Raw genomic sequence first — 16,279 nt, 5'->3', positions numbered from 1 at the left:
TAGAAAATATCTAGGGGAGGAATTTCTTCCACCTGAAGGTCAATTTGATCGGATGGGTCTTGAGTGATTACCTCAACATTCTGTAACATGGGTGGGCCGCTGGTTCCTTCTAGAACCTGAGAAGAAGTAGTATCGGGAGCATTACTTGTTTTAGAGGCGTCTGAGTCTTTGGAGGCTTCCTTACCACTGATAATGGAATCGAATTGGTTCCATTCCTTAATCAATTCAGGATCGGTAGAGATTTGCTCACTTTGTTCTATGTGGGCTTTACTCTGTTCTTTCTCTTGTTCAATCCTCTGCTGTTCCTTGAATGCCTTCTGCTACTGCTCCTCTTGTGCTTTCTGCTGCTGCTCCTCAAATTCCTTTTTCTGCCTATCTTCCAGTTCTTTCTTTGCTTTCTCTTCTTCTTCCCTCTTCCTCTGTTGTTCTAACTCTTTCTGTTTTCTTTGCTCTTGATCCTTTTGTGCCTTTTGCTGCCTTTCTATATGCTCCCTTTTATGCTTCTCTGCCTGCAGCTTGTTTTTCCTTTCCTCCTGTTGTTTATCATACTCTTTAATTGTAACAGGAGGTGGATGTATTTGCTGCTGACCAGGCTTGCTTGAGGAGGATGTTGGGGTTGTGGATAATAAATCTAGAGGCAAAGTTTGCAACCTTTTCTTTCTAAGTTTATTAAATTCAGTTAGCTCCACATCTTCGTATCTCATTGCAGCAAGTTGTTTGATTTGGCTTATTGAATCGGCACTCACGAACAGGTCATCAAACTGATCTTCTTGATGGACAACCTTTGACAGTTTGGCCTGTTCCAAGGCAATGAAAGCAGTCTTTTTTGGATCATAGAGTCTGTTTGGAATAGAAGCCAGGGATACCATTTGGAGTTTTGCTGCTTCCTTTTCTGCATGCTTGTAATTCTGCAGCGTATAAACCCCAATTCTTAAAGGAAAAGAGGGCCATCCTCTCTTTTTCTCCTCTTTGAGAGTTTGTGTGACACCCTCAGACATAATCTGGTAGGAGATTTCCCGGGCTAACAATTTATCTGGGATGTACAGAGGGAGAACGTGTGGCCTAGCCTTGCTTCCAAAAACTCTAATATAGGTAAAATGTTCTTCCCCGAACCAATGGGCTACGGCTGGTAGGTCAAAAGAAGCTTCATAGGAAATTCTTGGGATAGGTCTGTCGAAAATAGAATAGTGGACGGGCACCATGAAACCATTGCAAATTTGATACAAATGGTCTTTGTAAGAAGGTTTCCATAATTCCGATGGTACAAGTGAATGGGTGTTGGGTCATGGGTGGTCCATCTCCAACCAAGGACAGGAAACTCAGAATTAAAACACAGGGTATCCATAATGTAAGCAGAGTAATAAAAGGGTGGGATTTTCCTTTCGGTGACTCTAGTTTTGGCTCTAAACTCACGAACAGCTATGACCAATTTATCAGACAGAATAGTGGCCCAATCCATAATTGTACTATTGACGGCCGCTTCCATTAAGGGAACCATGTCAATATGGATATTAGCAGAGTCATGTAATCCCCACAATCTACACATCATAATCCCAGCATAGCAATAGGGAGAAGCTAAAGAAGCATTGGAGTACTTACCCGAACTGTCATGCTTGTGTTTGGCTGGATTCTGCCTCCAATCTCGGAGAGGTTCGGATGGTGATTCATTCTCTTTCGCGAACTTCTCCACAAAGGTTCTGTTATAAACTAGCTCAGGTTCAGGCAAATGATACATCCGCCTCAGGTCATCAGGCTTGAAGGACCCGAAAATCCTTCCATCCTTTGTATGAAAGGTTCTATCAGTGAGGGTAATTTCCTCAATTGCCCAGCGTACCACATCAGTGTAAGGTAAGACTTGTTCTCTGGCTACTATTCTGTGCAAAAAGGAGTCGGCCATGTCCTTGAGAGTTGCCTCGGACTTCCTTAGTTCATCCACACTAGCCTCATTTACTGTTTTTTCTGGTTGCTCAGCCTCTAACAGATTATATGTACCCTGCCATGTAGTGCTAGGAAGACCAGTGCATGTAGTATCTGAGATTAAGCCTTTCTTTGAAACTATAGCAACTTGACCTGCGACAGGTGTTACAGTAGAACCTGCCACCTTCTTGAATTTCTTTCCCATCATGTTCAGGCTTCTCTCGACGGTTGAATTCTACACAAGTGCAAGAGAAATCGTAACAAGGAAATAACAATGATAATCCATAACGGGATAGATATATTACTTGAAGCGTGGTGAGATTAATTCTAAAAGTGGCTGCGGATCTAATGATTTGAGAAGGCACTGCAGATGCAATGATGGTGATTTTACAGCCTGCAGCTCCATAAATGACCATTACTTAAGTTATTAAACCGAATGACCCCTTAAAGCGTGCAACAGATTTTTTCAAAGGTCTAATCGTGAATGTTCGTTAAATCGAAGGGGCAAAGCTTTAAATACGCATGCATTACCTTATCCCTGCATTTAACGGCATTTTGAAATCTTTGCTTTTGTCAAATCGGATTTAAATATAACTTTAAGGCTTTGAAATAATCATCTTTTAGGAATTCTGGTCATCATTAAGCGTCATCGCATCGCATCGAGGGTGTGAGTGATATTATCATTTGGGAGAGATCTTGGCGAATGCCAATTGCGACATTGCATCAAATTAGCGCGCGAACATAATCCCTAGATGTATATCAAATGATTTACCAACTACCGACAGCGATATAACATCGCATCGGGGAAAATATCTGAACGTCTTATGAAAACGTATGGGATTCTGCCGACTACCGATAGCGATATCGCATCGGGTCATGGCTTAAAGCGCTTTTCATAAGGAGTAGCGCCGATAGTTGGTCACCGATATTATGTCGCATCGGGGAAAAGACATGTGCTTTTTCTGTGTGTGTATTGGCTGTTGCCGATGGCCGATAGCGATATCGCATCGGAAAGGACCAAGGTAACAAGTGATCTTGTGATTTCTTTTTCGGACTTAACCAAAAATTGCTTGTTATTTATTCAAAAAGGCTTTTATTCACAAATTCATTTGATTATCATGCCTTTTTCGAATAAATTCATTAATGCCAATTAAAATTTTAAAAGGGACCCATTTCATATGTTAATTGTTTGTGATAAAAATGTTATGAAATGGGGGGTTGTTGTAGGGCACAACACTTGCTCAAGTTCTACCTGCAAGTCACGACAGTGGAGACAATCTTCGTTGCGGGCCATCTGAAGAACCTCAACTCTATCCTGAAGCGATGCTGAAAGGGAGCTCCCGTAGGCTGTAGATGAGACAGTGAGTGCCAAATGAGGGATCAGAGGAGCAGGGAGGAGGGGAAAAAGAGGGCTCAGAGATTCGGGAGCAGGGCGAAAGGAGATTCCAGAAATAACGACAGATGATAGAGCTGAGAGTAAAGAGGGATGATTAACGGGGAATAGGATATGAAGAAGAAGGATAGCGATCCTTGTCAACGCGGAAGAGAAGGCTCGGGCAGGGAAAAAACAGTGAAAAGGTGGGAAAGCAGTGAAAAGGAGCGCAAGCCAACTGCAATCCAAGATAACGAGAGCTTGGGGATAAAGAGGGAGCATCCTGGGATAAATAGCAGGCAAGCTGAGAGGTATGAAGGACTGAATCACGTGGAGTGTGCCTGGGCAGTCACAGATTTCACAGGAGCAACATGAATTCAATAAGACAGAGGAATCTGCAATGGGATTTGAAAGGATTTCCGGCGGCGTAGGACAGTGAACCTCGGGATTATTATTGATTTGATTAGGGTACGCCTTGAGAAAGATGCAAGTCAATTGATATGAGGGATTTGAGCAAAACATGGAAGTCAAGGAAGAGATTGGTACATGTCCTCGTTGTTATAGAGGAGACTTCTTTTTGACCGAGTGCAAGCTTCGCTGGCACATTTATCAGAGTCTCAGTTGATGGAACGAAGGATATGGAAGAATTGGAATTCCTGAGCTTGATCGATCAAGAGTTGGCATCTGCTGATGGTTTGCTGCAAGAAGATATTGGAGGCTTTCCGCTTGCTAGTCATTAAATTGATAATGATAGCTGAATCGCCGAAGATCATAGCTTTCTGAATTCCCAGAACCTGTAGCTAGAGTATATCTTGATAGAGGGCCAGGGCTTCAGCTCTATTATTTGAGAGGATCCCCAATCCCCATTCAAAGGTGACTAAGGGCTCACCATTGGGATTGTAGATGATGTCCCCTGCTCCCGCCGCTCCCGGGTTTGATTTGGAGGCACCGTCAAAGAACAAGGAGTAGGTGTTGCTTGAGCGGAGCCAATTGTTGAAATTGTCCTGCTTTAATCAAATTTTCCATCTGTTGCTGTGAGTATTGCCCAGGCTGCTGTAGGCTTTCATTGCTGGAGGGATGCTATTCTTGTCAAGTAGGCTCCTTATGAAATCTTTTTCCTCAGTCCAAAGACTGATTATGTCAAATTTTTTGTGATCTTGGATGCGATGGTTTCTATCGCCAGGCTTTTAGCCTTGTGACAAAGATGCCTGGTTGAGGTTTCCTTATCTTTAAAAATCTTGTTGTTCCTAGCAATCTAGATCCTCCATAAAAGGGCCAAAGGGAGGGCATCCCACACTCTCTTAGCAGGGTTATTTTTCATGGATTGCCATGGGTAATTTTTTTTCCAGTTGTTAAGGACTTCTCCAATGGATAGCTGAGAATTCCAGAAGGGAGACACGGAAGGATTAATGCTTTTCCAACAAGAAAGAGCAAAGGGGCATGAGATGAAGAGATGTTGAATAGACTCCTCTGCTTCTTGGCAATTAGGGCATCTGGAAGGTCCAACAATGCCTCTTTTTTTAAGATTCTCTGCAGTGAGCGTTTTTTCTTTTAAGAGGGTCCACATAAAAAATTTCACCTTAGGGATTGCTTCTACTTTCCACACTGTTTTCCAATGTATCCATGTTGGTGCCGGGTAGTCCTTGCTGCATAAATAATCATAGCCTGTTTGTATTGAATAGCTGGTGCCAGTGGGATCCCATCTGAATTCATCCATGCCATTTTTAATTGTGGGTGCAATACTGTGAAGATGTTTACGGAAGTTGTCAAAATTCTCTTTGAGGCGTTGAGGGATGGGAGGAAAATTCCATCGCGTCCAGGCATGGGTTATTGCGTTCCATTGAGAAATTTGGTCTAAATTGCATATCCCTTTGCTTTGAAGATAGAGTATTATTGGAGCCATACCTGGGAGACTGTTGATTGGAGGGTTCCCCATAATTTTTTCAGTGCCGATGTTGACTTTCCTACCACCTTTAGGCACCTTGGAAACGTTTTGAGCCATGAAGGAAATGGCTTTTTTACAGAGTTTCCAAATCTTTGTGCAGTTTTTGTTGGGTATTTCTACTGTAAGCAATTGCTGCCTTGGGTGACTGAGGTATTTGGCCTCCATAACTTTTTTCCACCAGGTTGATTGGTCTTCAATAAGTCTCCAGACTAACTTTCTGCCAAAGGCTAAATTTGTGAGTGTTGGAGATCTAATGCCAAGACCTCCTTTCTCTTGGTTTTGAATGACTTGTTTCCATCCAACCAAGTTAAATTTTTTTCTCTCATTTTTCCCTCCCTACCAGAGGAAGAATCTGAGAACACTGTCCATTTTGCGGAGAAAAGAAGCTGGAGCTTGAGCAAGGGAAAATTGATAAAGGGGAAGAGAGGAAAGGCCCGATTTGAGGAGCACCAGTCATCCAACTGGGTTGAGCCAAGTAGTTCCCCACTTTTGGACTTTTCTTTTCATTTTATCTAAAGTTAATTCCCAAACATCAACCCTTGCATTCCCTATACTCACAGGCATTCCCAGGTACCTGAAGTGATCCCAATTTAATTTGCAAGGTACTCCAAATATGTTGGCAATGCTTTGGAGCATTTGTGCTGAGGCATTCCATCCATAAATACAAATTTTGATGTGGTTAATCAGGCCCCCTGAGTATCTCATGAATTTGTCTAATAAAGATTTGAATCTTCGAGCTATGATTGTGGTCGCCTCTCCAAGCAGCAGAGTATCATCAACAAACTGAGAGTGATTGATGTTTTTCACTCCATCTTCGAATTTAATACCAGTGATGAGGCCTGTCTGCCGCTTATGGTCAAGAGCGCAATTGAAGGACTTAGCCATTAAGAGGAAAAGGTAGGGAGATAAGGGACAGCCTTGTCGTAATCCTCTTGAGGATCGAAAGGAAGGCCCAGGTTTGCCATTGATAAGAGGAGCAATCCAAGGCCCATAGATACAAGCTCTTATGATATCTATAAAAGAGGAGGAGAAGCCCATTTTCTGAAGAACAACAAATAGAAAGGAATGTCTTACCCTATCAAAGGCATTAGCCAAGTCCAATTTCATAATGAAGCCCTTTTCATTCCTAGAATGGCTTGAATGAATGGCTTCCTGAACTAGGAGGATAGAGTCTGAGATTTGCCCGTTAGCCATAAAGCCTCCTTGATTTTCAGAAATTAACATTGGCAGAAGAGGTTTGAGACGGGAAGCAAGGACTTTAGTGAAGATTTTGTAGGAAGAGTTACATAATGATATTGGCCTAAAACGGGAAAAGTTGGAAGGGCAGTTCTCCTTTGGAATGACGGCCAGATGAGTTGAATTTGTGTAGCCTCCTATTTTGCTTTTCCTCTGTATCCATTTGAAGTATTTAATGATGTACTTTTTTATCGTTTCCCAATATTCTCTATAAAAACATATAGAGAATTCATCCAGCCCTGGAGCCTTGTCTGGCTGGAGGCACCAAATTGCTTCCTTGATTTCTTTCTCTTTTATTTCTTCTGTCAACCTTTCATTTAATTCTAATGTAATCTTTGTTGGCAAATGCTGCAGGAGGTCAACATAGTTTTCGTCCTCCCCGGATTCAGTTAAGAGCTCTTTGAAGTGATCTGAGGCAGCGCTTTTGATGGATGTTTGGTCACTGTGTTGAGTGCCTGCGTTATCTATGATGGCTGTTATGTTGTTTCTAATTTTCCGAATAGTGGCTTGCTTATGGAAGAAAGTTGTGTTCTTATCTCCACTTTTCAGCCAAGTCTGCCTAGATTTTATACGCCATTTTTCTTCCTCTTCTCTTCTGATACTACATAGCTGGTTGTAAAGGTTTTCTTCTTGATTCTTTTCAGCCTGTTGATACTCTTGTTTTTCTATTGCATAGTGAAGTTCTTCAATTTTGGCTTTCACTTCTCTTTTTTTTTCTCTGGCTCTTTATACTGCGTTTTGGCCCAATTCTTGAGTGCATTTTTCACATTTTTGAGTTTACTTTCCCATATAAAGCTTGGAGATCCTTCAATGTGTTGACACCAGGTTTGCTGGACCAGATCTTTGACTGCTTGGTAGTCGTTCCATATATGATTGTATTTAAAGGGAAGAGAGCCCAGAGGGTAGTGAGATTCAAGAGTTAATGTAGTGGGGTAATGATCTGAGGCAGCAAAGGGGAGGATGGTGGCGTTGACAGATGAAAAGGTGGAAAGAAAGGAAATATTTACTAGAATTCGGTCAAGTCTCTCCATAATATTGCTGCTACCCAATCTGTGATTACTCCAGGTGTATTCACGATTTTTGGGGATGATATCGACAAGATCACCATGTTGCATTATGTTTTCCAGCTGGTTTCTAAAAGGGTCTGAAGTGAAGTTTCCTCCACGTTTTTCATTGGCATGTAATATTAGATTTAAGTCACCCCCTAAAATGATATTGCTGTTGTCTTCTTCTGCTATGTTCCTGCTGAGGGAATCCAAGCAAACTTCTTTGTCCCTATAATGATTAGGGGCATAGACATTGTAAATTACAATCTGTTGTTTGCTCATATTGTTCTGCAATATTGTCTTTACCCAATGTTGTTCTATTACTTCTGTTGCACTGTTCCACTCATCCTGACACCAAAGTGTAGCAATTCCGCCTGAGGCCCCTCTGGAATCACAAATACTACCTTTAGAGCGCTTATGGCATTCAATGATCTTGCTAATTTCTGACTGTCGTTGTTTTGTTTCTTGCAATAAAACAATGGTTGGCTTCTCTTGGTTAATAAGATCCTTTAAGGCATTAGTTTTGGAGGGGTGCCCTAGTCCCCTGCTGTTCCATGAGAGAATTTTAATCATTTCAAAAGTGAGATTCGAGGAGTTGCTCTCCCTCCCTTATCTTTGCTTGCTGTGTCTTTCTCTATTGATCCTTGTATATATGACTCAATAGGGTTCTGGAGTCCCAGTGCTATGTCTTTTTGCGCATTCTCGTCCCTGTGCTGTTTGGCGGACTTTCTTCCAGGCTTCTTTTGACTTTCTAGAGTGGATCCATGTTCCTTGGAATTGCTTCGGGTGATTCTGAGTGGGGGAGGATCTGATGGGAGGGAAGAGGGAATGACCTGGGGATGGGGAGAAGAGGGAGGCTCAGATTGAGTCAAGGGGGCAGGGGATTCCTCAGGAAGGGAGAGGACATGAAAGGGATTGGAGGAGGGAGAGGAAAGAAGGGGATCCAACTGGCGGACAGAAGATTGGGGCGGTTGAGGGGAAGAAGGAAGAGGGAATGAAGGCGGGGGAGAAGAGGTAGGAGAGATGGGGGGGGTTGAGAGGAAGGACCAGCTTCATTGGATAGTTTATGGCTAGGGGCTGTTTTTTTCTTTTTGACGGTTTCCCATTGTTCTTCTTGCGGAGTATTTTCAACATTAGAGAGTTTAGTGCAACGATTAGCAAAGTGACCATACTCGTGACATACCTTGCACTTGAAGGGGATCTACTCATAGTCGAGTTGCTGAATGTGCGTCCAGTCATCGACCTTGAGTTTAATGGCTTCTGGTAGACCTTTACCCAAATCAACTTCAACGCAGATACGGGCACAAGCCTGCATATTGTCTTTCGGCTCACTCCTATCAATGTATTTCCCGACAGCATTCCCAATAGCACGAACTGATTCGTCTCCCCAGCAATGCAAGGGGAGGTGAGGAAGACGAACCCAAACAGGGACCGCATTAGGAATATCAAGCTCCGGATTGAAGTCCGGGGTCCATTTGTTTAAGTACAAACCTCTGGAATCCATGAAGTAAGGTCCATTACGGAAGACTAAATCCTTGTCTTCCTTTGTCTCAAAATGAAAGGTGAAGTATCCCTTTCCACAAAATTTGATAGAAATTTTTCCTTGAATTTTGTTTGTCCAATTCCTTTCCACCCACCTCTGGACGGTTTTTGGGGAGGGCCAGAGACCTGTAAATTGCCCTATAAGCCCTTTTTCCGCCAGGGCAAGAGCAGCCATTCTGGGCAAAGTAGGAGGGAGAGAGACTTCCTGTAACCTGTCAATTTTTTTACAAACTTGGAAACAGTAGGGCGAGCTCGCTGAGGAGGCAAGGAATTGATTAACGCAGAGAAGGCTTGTTGAAGCGCTGCCTCCTCCAGTGGAGCCTCCGGAGGGGCCATTTCGAGCGGCCGAGGAACGAATCAAACCTATGTTGTAGATGGCGGCAAGAGCAGAGGAGCGCGCGCGGTTTGCCCTTTTTCCTTTTCTTATCATTAATTAAGATGGATCTATACTAGTGTTTTATAATATTATTTATATTACATATAACCTTTTATATAAAAATACATATAATGTCTATATATATATATATATATCTATATATATATATGTATATATATATATATATATATATATAGATCTATATATATATATATATATATATATATATATATATATATAGATATATAATTTTATTAAAATCTTCATAATACGTATCTAGTATCTATGTGTCAATTTTCTTTGACATGTTTTATAATATATATATCAAATATGAATTATTATTATTTAAAAATTTAAAAATATGTTATGCATATTATGATTTTTTTTGAATAATTTTATTAATAAAAAAATATGATTATTAATTAAATATTATAGTTACAAATATGAATTATTATTATTTAAATTCTTTAAAATGTGTTAATGCATATTATGATTTTTTTTTTGAATAATTTTATTAATAAAAAGAAATCTACAATATAAAAAATATAATTTAATTTAACTAACTTTATGATTTATTATTTTTATTATTTGATGAACTCTTCACCACAATTTTTTTTTTTTTTTTATGGGTTGTAGCTCATTCAACAACCCACATCATATTTTTCTCAAGCTTTTGGGTGAATATATATATATATATATATATATATAACCAAAGTTTACTCCAAAAAATAAACTCATGGGATGTTTATACAAAATCATTGAAGCCATTAAATCATTAATTTGATGGCTCAACTTGGTGTTTACCCCTAAGGGTTGAAATAGAGTTTACATGTCTTCCATCTCCTGGGTAGTGTACAACAAATAATGTTTGACTGAGTTTTTATAGTTCGACATTGAGAGGTTATGGCTTGGCCAACATTTTAAGGCTAATTACATTGAAGGAAGTTATTTCTTTAGTGAGTTGGGTTGGGTAAACATTGTTCATCCCAACCAATACAAGAGTTCAATTTTCACCCCCCTCCATCCAACCATTTTTTACCCTGTGGTGACATCAGCGGCTCAAATCATGAGACAAGAGTAAATGCTATTTCACCCATGCTCTGACGCAATGTGCAACTGGATCGAATCTGCCATTTGCCTCACTTCCAATCGATGGTACACTTCCAACCAAATCTTACTTGGTGGTCGGTTCATTTTCCTAGAAGGGCACAAATCATTAATTACAAATTCATTTTGAAAACCCCTTCAGACAGGGCCTTCCATCTTCCACTGCTAGTGAAGACCAACACAGTGGGAGAAGGGAACAATATCTATTTGTTTCCATCTTAAAAGAAGAAGGATCACTTGTGAAGTTCGTTAGATTGATTCCCATTGCATAAGTTTTGATTAATGCAAGTAGGTTGTATGTCATTCCTTGTTGACTAAATTTTTAATTCTAAGTTGATGCTCATATAAGTCTTATTTTCGTTTGAGTGGTAGTATTTATTAGTCTTTGCACCAATGGAAGGGGTTGAGATGAATTTACTAGGTATTATTTCCCCTTTGATTACTAGTACCTCTTAGCCTTTGCACCAACAAAAGTGGAACTGATGAATTTTCTCCCATAGTAGAAAAGGTGAAAAAACCAATGTTTTTTCCCATTTTCCACAACAAAGCTTTTAGGATATGAAGCACAAGTTTAAATTTGTTTCCTTAGATTAGGATTTTTTCTGCATGTAACCACTTTTAGGTGGAATCCTAATGTGGGAAAAAACCATAGCTGTCATCGTCTCTATCTTCCTTTTATTATGATGAAGTAATGTTTATAGTCTTGTAGTGGCGCAGACTTATACCAGTATGCAAGCATCCACTTGCATAGGGCTACAACCTTCTCTTGTTTTCCAACACTCACTGGAAGAGAGCTCCAACCCCAACACTACCATGGACTGCGTTTCATAATTTTTCACACTAGATCCACCTGATACAAAACATCAAATCTGTAGGCCACGTTTCATCGAATTTTTAGACTTGACCCACTACCATCAAATAATAAAAATGAAACAAATCATCATATCAAATCACTTAATCACTATACAAACTGAGACTAAAATCAATCTCAAACAACAAAGCAGTTAGATCATTGCAAACCCATTCACCAGAATACCAATCCACATATTGTTCATCACATAAACCATATTATGTCACTGCAAACCTTAATCAATAGAATATCAAAATATAAGCACTGCTTTGCTTTAGCATATCGACGTATATATGCGCTTTCCATGAGGCATACCTATGTACAGATCACAAAACATTGAACCCTAAAACTGAATCACTTTTGTTGTGGGGAAAAGTATCCGACTCGGATGACCCTATCCCTACTCTAAAGGTGACAGTCTTTAGCAACAACTGAAAGTAAAGCTTTGATATTTTCCTTCATGAAAGTACAGAGAGAAGGAAGAAAAGATTAACCAACCTGGTGTCTTTCGCTTAGTCGATCCTTACTCTCTCTCTTTGTCTCTTGTTCCCAGCTCCTTGCTCTCTTTGCCGGTCCAGCTACACACAGATCCTGCACAAACAAGAGAGGAAACTACAAGATACAAGTACTCATAACTGATGCATGGATTAGAGTGAATCAACTATACATGTAAATACAATACATCAATGCAATACAAGTATATAGGAGAACATGCAAAACTTTATTGATAGAAGTAACAGGGTTCTGAGAAGGTTACAACCAATGATGGCTCCAATCCAGCAGCACCTCCCCAGCAGCAAGAACTCTCCTCTTCACCTCTAGTAAAACAATCACCCAATAGCTCTAACTGTAAACCAACAGCACCTCCTTGCTTTACACAAAATTCCAGCCTCCTTAGACCTCATAGAAGAGCTCTATATATAGGAGAGAAGAAGAGAGGATGAGTCAGCTTGAGGCTAGCATAGAGCTGACTAGTGTCCTCTCCCTCTTCAGTTAATATTCAGTTCTTGAGTCCACTTGGAGATCCTTGCTTACACATGGTGATCAAGTACCTCTTACTCATCACAGGGCGAATCTCATGAACCAAGTGTCAGTTTGGAAGCTTCCTGGGCAGTTGACACCTTGCAGAATGACTGTGCCACTTGGCCAATCTCGCCCGGCGCAGGTAGCCTTCATTAGATTTGACTTCCAGCGCAGGTACAAGGAGGAGCAGTTGCATTCCAGCGCAGATGCTCAGTGGAGCAGCTGACATGATCCAAAATTAGCCTGTTTTGAAGTGTTTTCAGGTGGAGAACTGATTGGAAGTGCTGTTGTTTGATGACCTTGTTCTTTTAGGGGTAAGAACAACATGTTTAGGGACTAAGGATCCCTGTAATTATTGACATTTCATGCTCCATGTCGCGAGGCACAAAAATGTCTATAACAGTTGCCCCCTAAAGTATGAGGCCGTTTATCGGGTGAAATGCTTTATCTAGAGGGTCCGAAGTTCGTTCCAGTGCTGAGGAGGCGCCCTGTAATACAATACAATACAATACATTATTTTTCATTTTGTTTTCATGATCTACCTGAGGCGGGCATTCCCATGCTCAGCTTTATAAATACATTTTGGTACATAGAACAGACGATCGTCTGATAGTAGACTGATAATTCTCTGCTGAAATTATCATCCTTTGAGCAGGATGATCATCTGCTGCAATGATGTACATGGCAAATGCTTTTATATTTCCTGAATATATATCGCAGCCCGGATGGATGAAACTAGATCCGGGGTCTTCAAACTCGTTCGATCTTCACTCTAAGTACAAGTCGATCCATGTGAGAATTTCGCTGAAGTCGAACATGGAAAGACATCGCTTGATTACCGGTCAATAATGAAAACCGTTAACAAGCGCGAGAGGAATCACCAATAATGATAATGACCCTCAAGGTACTGTAGTACAATTCACGTGGCGTGAATAAAGGACTTGGCGTCGAACGCCACGCAAAATCTTCTGGTCGAAGGTCATTGATGTATACCTGTCGCCGGAAGTGAGAAACTTGCCATTGAGGCATGCAAGCTTCAAAGTACTGATGGGGGTGTTCCTAGATCAACTTCTTGGATAATGAGCTGAAGTCGACAAGAAGCGATCCGTCAAAGGAGGGCCTTAATGAATCCCACATCAATGACACGGAACGGAGCTAATGATTTTAGTGGAGGTGAAAACAAACTGTGACATATGATTCAGGGTGGCGATCATGAATGGATGAAGGATAATGTATGGCAGTGGATGGGACACGGTTGACACTTTTAGAATGACCCCTCTTGAACATATAACGACACTGATGTGATGGATCGGTAGCATTACCCCAAATGTGGATGGTTTGGCGAGGACCATGGCGATGAGACCGGTGAATGAAACAACCCAACCCGATGTGGTACGGAGGAAAAGTGTCATGTTCAAGAGTGACTTGCTACCATTAAACTTTGATGTTCTCCCAATTTTTCCCCAGTCATTTCTGACCAGTACCTCTTTATTTTTGTCAAGCTTGAGGAGGATAACATATGCTTGTTCTATAACCTGCCCTTCGGGCAAGCCCATCGCTATGATTTAACGAGCTTAGCGATAGGGAAACTCGTTCTCGTCTAAAGACAAGTTTGTCGCTATTTAATCATTTTAACGAGTCTAACGACAAAGAAAACTCGGTCCTTTTCATTTTTAGAGAGTCTGAAAAGGTACAGAAAGTTAACTCCATAATTCCTTTTTCGTCAGCTAATCCCTTAAGTCTGAAAAAGTATAAAACAATACAGAAGGGATGGTTGTTCGGTACTTTTAACGAGCCGAACAAGACAAGCGCTCGATCCTTTTGTGCAATAATCCCTCAGGTCCAAAAATATTAAAATTTAGAGGAGGGATAGCGTTCCGGTCATTTAACGAGCTGGAGGGCCAAAACTCGGCAAACTTTTCATATTTTACGAGTCAGTGAAAAGAGCTCAAAGAAGACTCGTCTTTTGAGGAACGAGTGATAAACAGGGATAGCAGCAGATTCCAGGTACAAATTGGAATTTTCCAATCACGGCAGTGTCACAAGGATGGCTAGGTGAAATCACTCTTCGCAGCTGTTTCTCAAAAGAGGTAAACACACAAATGGAGGTGAATGATCGGCCAAATGAACAGTGGAGGTGATGGATGAAAACACGATCAAGGTTCTTATGGCTGATGAATTTACAATCTCAAAAGGTGATTTACCGGTTCGTTTTTTCTGAATGAGCTTGAACTCTGAAGGAAAGCCTGCTCATAAACTTATGTTTATTTTTTAACGAGCATGAACTATGTGCTAAAACTGCTCGGATTTTGCGTTTATTTTTTAACGAGCATGAACTATATGCTAAAACTGCTCGATATACCAGTCATAAAAAGAACGCCTCCTATGAGATAACTATTTTTTAAGGAGCTTTATCTCACAAAGCTATGCTCCAATTTTGGCAAATTTTACCTTTGCCCCACAGGCTTTCTTCATGCAAGGTCGGAAACGGCTAATCCTACGAGTTTAACGGGTTAGACCTACAGGTTTAAAGGGAGGACCTAAAAATTAAAAAATAAATAGTCGTCCCTTGCTTGCATTCCAAAAGTTTGCATGCCTCCAGGTATAGGGTAGAATTTCGAGACTGCCCCTTAATTAACGAGGTTTGCCTCTTTCTTATTATCCGAAGAGGGTTCTATTTGCTGCCGCAAATCAATCCCTTTCTTCGGCGGTGTCTATCATTGGGTTGTCCAAAGATGGTTACCCTCTGTCACAACAATATAGTCTCCTACTTTGTAGGCTGCCCCTGCTTATCCTTCAAAACCTATGTTTTAATGGGCGAGGCTTGAATTCAAAGATGGTTACTATTCGTTGCGATAAGGGAATTCCTACTTGGGCATTGCCCACTTTTTTAGACAAAGGTGAATGACTCTTTTGCCAAACACATAACTTTAACAAAAGAACACTATTCCAGAACAACCCCACTTCCTTCCACGGACGGGGTACGGACTAGTCATATTCTTCTGCGGAAATTCTTCCTTATACCCGGGGTTTCTTCTGCCCGAAGCAGACCAGGGTGCATGCCCCCTGGGTCCTAGTCTTTCTTTCCGAATCACTCGCACTCATCGGGAAGGAGGACTGGGGGCGGAGGCGAATCTTGAGTGAACATACCATTTAGGAATGGTATTTGACTATTTGCGATGCGATATCCCGGAAACGAAAGTTGGTCTACGAGCTTGACCACCCTTCCTTCGTGTGGAAAACACATTACTCTAAAGAGTGAGGAGACTATCGCTCCCATGCAATAAATATAGTCGCGTCCAAGGAGTAGGTTATAATCCAAGGGTCCTTGGACGACCATCACGTTCAAATTAACGGTCTTCCCTTTCAATGTAACAGGTACATTGGGGAGGATTCCCAATGGTCGACTGGTTCCTTTATCAAAACCTGAGAGATTTCTCAACTCAGGTAAAAGCGCTGGGGAACCCAGTGCTTTCCAAGCAACAGAGGAAAGGATACTCACAGACGCCCCTTCATCAATGATAGTACCAGCCATAATCATTCTATAGATCTGGACAATGATTCTGAATGGTGTACTGGCTGGTAACCGGGGTCTGCCTAGTTGATTCCAATCAAAGGATACAACCAGGTTGCTTGGTGGTGGGACCGAATATACGGCCGGATATGACCCTGATGATGTTCCTTCCTGCGATAAAGGAATGGGTGCATTGCCCTGACGCTCATCAGAGTCGGTGCTGATGAAAAGAACCTGGATGGTGTCATCCTTATTCTCTTCAGTGAGGGTATCGCATGAAGATGACCCTTCGGCGACGGTGTCATTTGAAGACGGGTTTTCAATGACGGAGTCATTGGACGATAGAACCTC

This window comes from Pinus tabuliformis, chromosome 5_2 (genome assembly GCF_031772625.1).
Source record: "Pinus tabuliformis cultivar Carrire ecotype Pingquan chromosome 5_2, CPIR1, whole genome shotgun sequence".
In the NCBI taxonomy this organism is placed as follows: domain Eukaryota; kingdom Viridiplantae; phylum Streptophyta; class Pinopsida; order Pinales; family Pinaceae; genus Pinus; species Pinus tabuliformis.
This window is presented reverse-complemented; position numbering follows the sequence as displayed.